We start from the raw sequence: 7696 nt of genomic DNA, 5'->3' as shown, positions 1-7696 counted from the left end.
GTAATCTTCGGCGATAGAAATCAGAACAGTGGTTACCTAGTGGGGGCTGGGGGGGTAGGGTAGAAATTAACTGGAAAAGGGCATAAGGGAACATTTAAAGGAAGTGGAAATGTCCTATATCTTCACTGTGTGATCAGATACATGCATTTATAGAAACTTATTAAATTGTACACTTAAGATCTGTGAATGTAAATTTTACCTAGTTAAAAAAAGAAGAAATAATCACATCTAGTATACCTAAAATTTGGAAAATATTCCATAAGATGAAAAAAACTTCCTGACTACAAACTACTAAAAATAAGCTACAAATGTGATTTATAATAGTGGAGGCCATTTTTATATTTAGCACATAACTTAAAGGTATAAAGGAAAAACAGTAGAATGGTAATAGCTATTTCTTATTGAGTAATGAACTATGTGCTACACGCTGTTCGAACCACTATCATTTCCTCCATTTTATGGATGAGGAAACTAAGGCAAAGAGAAGTTAAATAACTTCTTCAAGAGCACACAGCTAGCAGGTGGTAGAACTGGGATTTGAACTCAGGCACTATGGCCCCAAAGCCTTAACCTCTATACTGTGCCTGTGTTTATACGGGACTTGTTGCTTTACTCCAACTTTCTCAAAAACAGTCCCTTGCTGATCCATGCAATGGTCCCAGGATATAGGCTGGTTCAGGATAATTACCCCCAGATCACGGATGCTGACTCTGAGGGCCCAAGGGGTGGGACAGCCAGCTACAGGGCCCCCAGCCCAGGAGTGGCAGCACAGGCCCCTCACCTGACTAGGCCTGGCTCTTTTCCCTGCACTAGGAATGCCTGGGCCCTGCTTCCCGGTGTTCCACGGGAGTGGCTGGCCTTCAAAAGGAATGGGCTGGTCTGAACTGGGGAGAATGACTATATAGCAGCACCAGCATCCAGAGAGTCACTGTGGGGGAAAGAGGGACATGCACAGCATCGCGGGAGGGGACAGGGCCCTTCTGGAGCTCTCTACAATCCATCCCAGGCAATGCACGCAATTGGCTTTGCTGATTTTAAATAAGCAGGGAACTAACAGTGACGGATCTGAGTCACAAGCAAGCATTTTGCCCTATTTTTAACCCCCACAGGGACATCAGTAATGGCAGGCACTGCTAGGACACGGGTCAAAGGGCTGGGTCCTGTCAAAACCATGATGTCCTTGAAATTTATCCTCAGGACCTGCTCCTTCCCCTTTAGATGACCACCATCCCACCCTGTGCACTCTGTCCTTCAGGTGTCCCTTCCCAGGCCACCCCCTGAGAGCAGACCTTTTTCCCTTTTCCCTTCCCATCAGGACTTGTCTGTCCTGTGTCCAGTTCCTTCGGGCTCATTCTCTGCTCTATGCTCTCAACATTAGCTCACGGTGTTCTCTCTGCCCGGACTTCCCTCCTGTCTCCCTACTCCCCAGCCTCTCTGCATATCCAGATTCCATGTGATCTTCCAGCACAAAGACCCATGCCTCTACGACACCTACCTTCACCGGCTGGGTTGAGAGTCCTTTCTCCTTTTCCTGTGTTCTCTCTTTATTTATACTATTTTCATGTCAGAGACTGAATTCTGCCTTATATAATGGTCTCTTCCATGTCTGACAGATCTCCCTTCTAGCCGGCAATAAGCTCTTAAAGGCAGCATCCAGATTCAAATGATCTTTGCACAACTCCCCTCCACTAGGGCCAAATGGCAGAGCTGACACATTCCAGCAGGGAAAGACCCTCCTCTTGCCCATGGACATGAATGAATGTGCACCGGCTAGTGCCCAAGTCCCTACATGCAGCCTTTTCTCAAAGGTCTGACTCTAGCGGGGAAACGACTGGAAGAGAGAGCTATTTTGTGCAGGTGAAATGTTTTGTATCCTTAAATTGCATCACAGGAAATGAAAGAAGCACTGGGCTCACCTTTATTTAGGAGGGTAGCTGTGGCATGGAGATTTTTAAAGGTAAATGACATAAAAGTTACTTCTATCTACTACACTTTGGACTCATGAGTCCCTCCGGTTGGGAATGACTATGTCCAATGTCATGGCACGTATCACACTGTGAGCACAGACTCTGCAATTCATACTCCATTTATTGGCTCAGGAAGGAGTTTATTTCACACCAAACATCTCAGCTATCCTGTGAGCAGCTGCCTCAGAAGAAAGGAGGATGCTCTTCAGTTCTCCCCATCTGATCCCCTTCTCCTTCGACCCCTATTTTCTCTCAAGCTTTATTCTCCATCTTCCCTGTGGCAAGAAAGGTGATTGCATATTGGGATTTGTAATGGTTTTGTCTGAAAGCCATTTAAAATGAAGCTCAAATGTCAACGAGACCGGTGTTGAATGGAGTAGATGTTAAGTGGAAATGAACTTGAAACAAGAGATGGGATTAGTAATCCCCACTGATAACTTGGAATGGCTGATGGGGGTCCCCTGGCTCTGTTCCCATGAATAGAAAAGGACCGCCCAAATGATGCCTGCCACTGTTCGTACATCCCCTCCCAAAAAGTGGCTCTTCAGAGATGCTTAAGGACACTCTGTAGTCTTAATAAGCTGGACTTCCCACTGCATGATTGATTTGTTCCAGCAAACATTTTTTTTATTGTCTAGAGGTAAATTTTAGCTCATCCTGTCTGAAAATACTCACCACGTCAAAATCCCCGGGGCCTAAGCCAATGAGGTTTTAGTGCCTTTTGAAACGGAGCCCTGATGTATAAATTCTGCAGTGGCTGATTTCACTGTATTTTACCTCCGGCCTAACACGGACAGGGGAGATAGCAAACAGCAGAGGGTGTGAGCTTCGTGCTTTGTGCACATCCAGCCTGACACCACCTTGGAGGGCCCCTCCCTACCTTCCATCTGGCTGGGCTGCTCAATCTTTCACTCCAGGAGACTCCTGAGAACAGCCATATCCAAGGCTCATTAAGATCTCCTAGGATGAAAAGGCCTTTGATTATTCGGAGCGGCAGGTCCTCGGGGAAGCCCAAAGCACAAATACGTTCACCTGATTCTCAATTTATGTTGTGTGTTACCCGTGGGAAAAAATAAAAGAAGCTCAGAGCTCAGGCACTTTCTCTCATGTTTTCCTCTCCTGCCTGGCTGCCTTGGGGTTTGTTGTTGAGATTTTTTCTTCTGGATTTTTTGTTTTGTTTTATCCCCAGCTAGTGCTAAAGATTCTTTCTTTCCCATCTCATCTACTTCTCATCTGTTTTCTGTGTACATAGCTTCTGCTTTATAGCTTCTTCTTCATTATCTTGGATGCAGCCCCTCCCCACATGCCTCCAGCCGCAAACACCACACACGTGCGCGCACACACACCCTTCCTAGACCGTCAAACCCCTGCCCTCCCTGTCAGGGGGTAGCTCTGTGCTGAAGTAGTACTAGCTCCTGGGTCATGAAAACCATGCAGGCCCCGGAGATCTCTTACTAAACAGATGAGGCAACCGAGGCCAGAGCAGCCAGGTGGGTTCCTGGAGGGAACAAACCTGCTTTGCAGCCCCTTCGAAGGGGAGGGTCCAAGGGGTCTGCCTCTAACCCCTCCTTGGCCTGGCACTGGTCGAGCCGGCCTCCAGGTTTTCTGTGGGGAGGAAAGCACAGCATGCTCCCCCTTGCCAAGTCCTCTCCTGGGCCCCCAGCCCTGCCCAACCCAAACTAAGCCCCAGATGGGACTGAGTTCAACCTAGAGATAGCCTTTCAATGAAATAGACTGCTGATTTAGGTTGGTGAGGATTTAAAAGCATTTTTCTTTCAATTATAAAAGTAAAGCACAGTCACTGAGAAAAATTCAAACTCACTGTATACAGTAAAAAGTCGACTGCTTTCAATATTTTCTCATTCCTTCTCACTTTTAATGGTTTGAGATCTTTGTCTATTCACATACAAAATACATGCTTGTAATTGGGGGTTTGGTGGTTTTTTTAACAGGATCCTATTATACATACTACTTTTTTTTTTTTTTTTGGTGTGGAATTGATAATAGTGGATTAAAAATTAATCCTAAGCAATAGATTATTTTTAACCTATCCTGTCTCTGGGTTCTTCCTCACAGAAATTACAACCCCTTCCCATGTAGCTCCACCTCACCCCCAAAAGAGTATCTGTCCTCCCTTCTCTGTGCCATTTCTGTATCTTGTGCAAAACTGTATCTTGGGGTCTGTATTGCATGGTATCGGACTGGTGACCTGTTCTGGTTCCCCGGCCTCCGCTACCAGACTGTCAGCTCCCTGAGGGTGGGGCCCTGTGCATTTTGTCCATCCCTCTATCTGAGTCCCCACAATGTGGCCTGGCACATCAGGGACTCCAGGAAATGTTACTCAGACTGCACTGAATTAGCTGGTGTCTTCTACACGTCGCCACCCCATCCCCTCAACCTCTGCCAAGGCTGACCCCAAAACAATGAGCGCGATGGAAGGGGAAGGCCCTTGGACCACACATGGGGGACGGTGATCTGGGATTTGACTGATTGTCCTGGGCCTGGTTTGGGCAAGAGCACCTGGGGTGGCTGCAGACCCAGTCACAGGAGGCGACTGGGTTCCACAGACCCCCATCAATAGAGGGCTTGTCATCTGGACCAGGCTTCTGGTCAAGGCCTCAAGGCTCAGGACAGCCCGGGGAGCTGGGGAGGCGGCAGAGGAGGCTGAGGGAGGCCCAGGGGAAGCAGCGTGGTGGAGAAGAGAGCCCTGGGCTCTGGGCCCACATCTGCTCTGTCCAGCCTGGGACGCCCTGTGCTTTCAGATCCCCATTTGTAAAATGGAGCTAATGGCCTTTGACCTGCCTACCTCATGGGGCTGCTGAGAGGGTCAGATAAAAAATGATAGGGGACTTACCTTATCCTGGAGAGGGTTGCACGAGCTGCGAGCTTCCATGGTTCGTAAAATGGAGCTAATGGCCTTTGACCTGCCTACCTCATGGGGCTGCTGAGAGGGTCAGATAAGAAATGATAGGGGACTTACCTTATCCTGGAGAGGGCTGCATGAGCTGTGAGCTTCCATGGTTCATGGGAAATGTGGATCCAATGCTGTTATGATGACCACCAGGTTGAGGACATCTGCCCCCAAGCCTGTTGTCTAGACAGGCCTGACTAGAGTTTCCTCTCTCCCCGCACAGGGCAATCCTTCCACTCCCGGGTCCTGGAGAACTGTGAGGACGTGGCTGCCTTCAATGAGGTAGGATGCCCAGGACGCCTCTCTTTATGCCCCTCCTCCAGCCCTGAGCCCGGAGGGGAACAAGCACCCCTCCCTGCCCTTTTGGGGTGCACACTGGCCCCAAATCCCGGGTGGTGGGCATGTACACAGCTCACATGGAGAACTGTGAGGACGTGGCTGCCTTCAATGAGGTAGGATGCCCAGGACGCCTCTCTTTACGCCCCTCCTCCAGCCCTGAGCCCGGAGGGGGACAAGCACCCCTCCCTGCCCTTTTGGGGCGCACACTGGCCCCAAATCCCAGGTGGTGGGCATGCACACAGCTCACCCCCCACCTGGGCTTCAGTCAATGCCGGTCTCACACACACCTCACCCTTTGTAAGAGCCACTGGGGTACCACTCCCACCTCAACCACCAGAAGCTTCCTGTGATGGAGACACTGGGACACACACACGTACGGTGCTGTCCCAGAAAGCTTCTTTTGAGCATCTAAATAAATCATTTGCCTCAGTTTATGGTACATTGTTTCATTGGTCCCTACAAGGCCCCACTCTTGTTTTTGTGTATGTACCTCTGTATGTATTCTCTTTAAACTCCACTCTGGCATATACAACCATTCCAATGTGTTTAATGTGTATCTTTTGGTTTCTTATGTATTCTTGCAAACTTTGTACTGGTGTGAGCATACGATGTTTGTTTACTTAAATGGCAATGTTATATGAGTATATTTCATTTTGTGTCATACTTTTTTCTACTGTGCAGTGTTTTTAAGTTCCATCTGTATCATATAGTACTCAATGGAGTACATCCAACATATATCCTGGTTTGCCTGGGACTGAGGGGGTTCCTGGGAAGCAGACTTTCAGTGCTAAAACTGGGAAAGTCCTGGAAAAACCAGGAGGAGTTGGTCCCCCTACACATCTCACCTGCCCACTCACCTCCAACTCCCCCCAACCAAGAAATATTCTCATGCATTGCTCCTTGGGGCCTGTGTGAACATTTCTCTGGGATATACACCAGGATCTGGGTCACTGGCTCACTGGGTGTGCATACACTTAATTCTACCCAGAACTGCCACAGCCTGTACTTCACCAGCAGTGCACGAGGATTCCTGTGCCCACATCCTCATCTCTACCCGGTGTTTCCCAGCTATCTGATCTTCACCAGTCCAACAGTGATACCTCGTTGTTGTTTTAACTTACATTTCTCTGACTACTAACGCCCACATCCTCATCTCTACCCGGTGTTTCCCAGCTATCTGATCTTCACCAGTCCAACAGTGGTACCTCGTTTTTGTTTTAATTTACATTTCTCTGACTACTAATGGGTTTGAGCATCTCTTGATATGCCTGTAGCCTTGTAAATTTTCCTCTTTTACAAATTGCCTATCCATATCCCCTGCCCTTTTTTCCTATTGAGATAGCTGTCCTTTTCTTATTGATTTGCAAGAGTTCTTTGAATATTCCAGATAGCAACTCCTGTTGGTTTTAGGTGAGAATACCTTCTTCCAGTCTGTCATGTATTGACTGGATCCATGGCGTCCCTCATTGACTAGATGTCTTTAATCCTTATGTGCTTTCAAGATTTTTTAAAGAAGTATTTCCCCTCCACTAGGTTATAAATATGTTCTCCTACATTTTCTGATTTTATAGCTATATCTTTCACATTGTGGTGTTAGATGGGGATCCAGTTTTATTTTTCTCATGTGAGAAGCCACTTTTTCTATAATCAAACTACTAAGTAATCATCTTTTTTCCTTTTATTGTATATTGAGGTCTATGTGTCTACTCTTGAAACCACACTGCTTTAATTAATATGGCTCTTCCATCTGTCTTAATATCTGGTGAGACAAGTTTTCTCTTCTTAATCTTCTTTTTAAGTTGACCAATACGTGGACCTTTATTCTTCCAGATACATTTCAAAGTAAGTTTGCCAGGTTCTTCCAAAACCCAACTGGGATTTTGATTGAGATTACATTGAACCAAAAAATTAACTTTGGAAGATGTTGATTTTTTGTGATATTAAATCATCTGTTCAAATTATTTACCATGCTTTACCAAAGTTTTTAGGTTTTCTACATAGAAATCTTATGTATTCTTAATTATTTCCTAGATACTTCATGGTTTTGGTGTTATTGTGAGCAGTATCTTACGTTTATTACGTTTTTTAGTTGATTATTGCTGGCATAGAGAAATGCCTTTATTTCCTTTGTAAATACCTCTATTATCTGACAACATTGCTGAACTCTCTTTCTGGTTTCAATAGTTTGTCTATTGATTCTGTTTTTCTTATATATATAAGAATATTATCTACAAAAAGAAGTGTTTTATCTCTTCCTTTCTAATACTTACCCCCCTTACTTCTTTATCTTTCCATAGAGCATTGACCATGATCTCTAGTTCTATTTTTTTACATCAAAATAATGTTTTAATATAATCTATTTCCTTTTTCAATACAGTTAGGTATCATATTGACTTTTTATGACTCAGAATATCTTTAATTGAAAATTCAAGTAGTCTTCTAGAATTATCTTTCCTTTTTCATGAGGTTAAGGCCCCTC

At 45.7% G+C, this 7696-nt stretch overlaps 1 long non-coding RNA gene across 1 annotated transcript; it reads right to left on the bottom strand.

Moving 5' to 3' along the window:
* Positions 1-2165: 2165 nt before the first annotated feature.
* On the bottom strand, positions 2166-5114 carry LOC103609760. Its single transcript, XR_552162.1, has 3 exons — positions 4948-5114; positions 2848-2927; positions 2166-2242 (listed from the first exon to the last, which is right to left on the bottom strand). It is a non-coding gene; the product is annotated as an uncharacterized LOC103609760 (long non-coding RNA).
* Positions 5115-7696: the final 2582 nt, after the last annotated feature.

This window comes from Galeopterus variegatus, unplaced genomic scaffold (genome assembly GCF_000696425.1).
Source record: "Galeopterus variegatus unplaced genomic scaffold, G_variegatus-3.0.2 Scaffold10057, whole genome shotgun sequence".
NCBI classification, from domain to species: domain Eukaryota; kingdom Metazoa; phylum Chordata; class Mammalia; order Dermoptera; family Cynocephalidae; genus Galeopterus; species Galeopterus variegatus.
The sequence above is the reverse complement of the archived record's forward strand: the minus strand, read 5'-3'. Positions and strand labels throughout refer to the sequence as shown.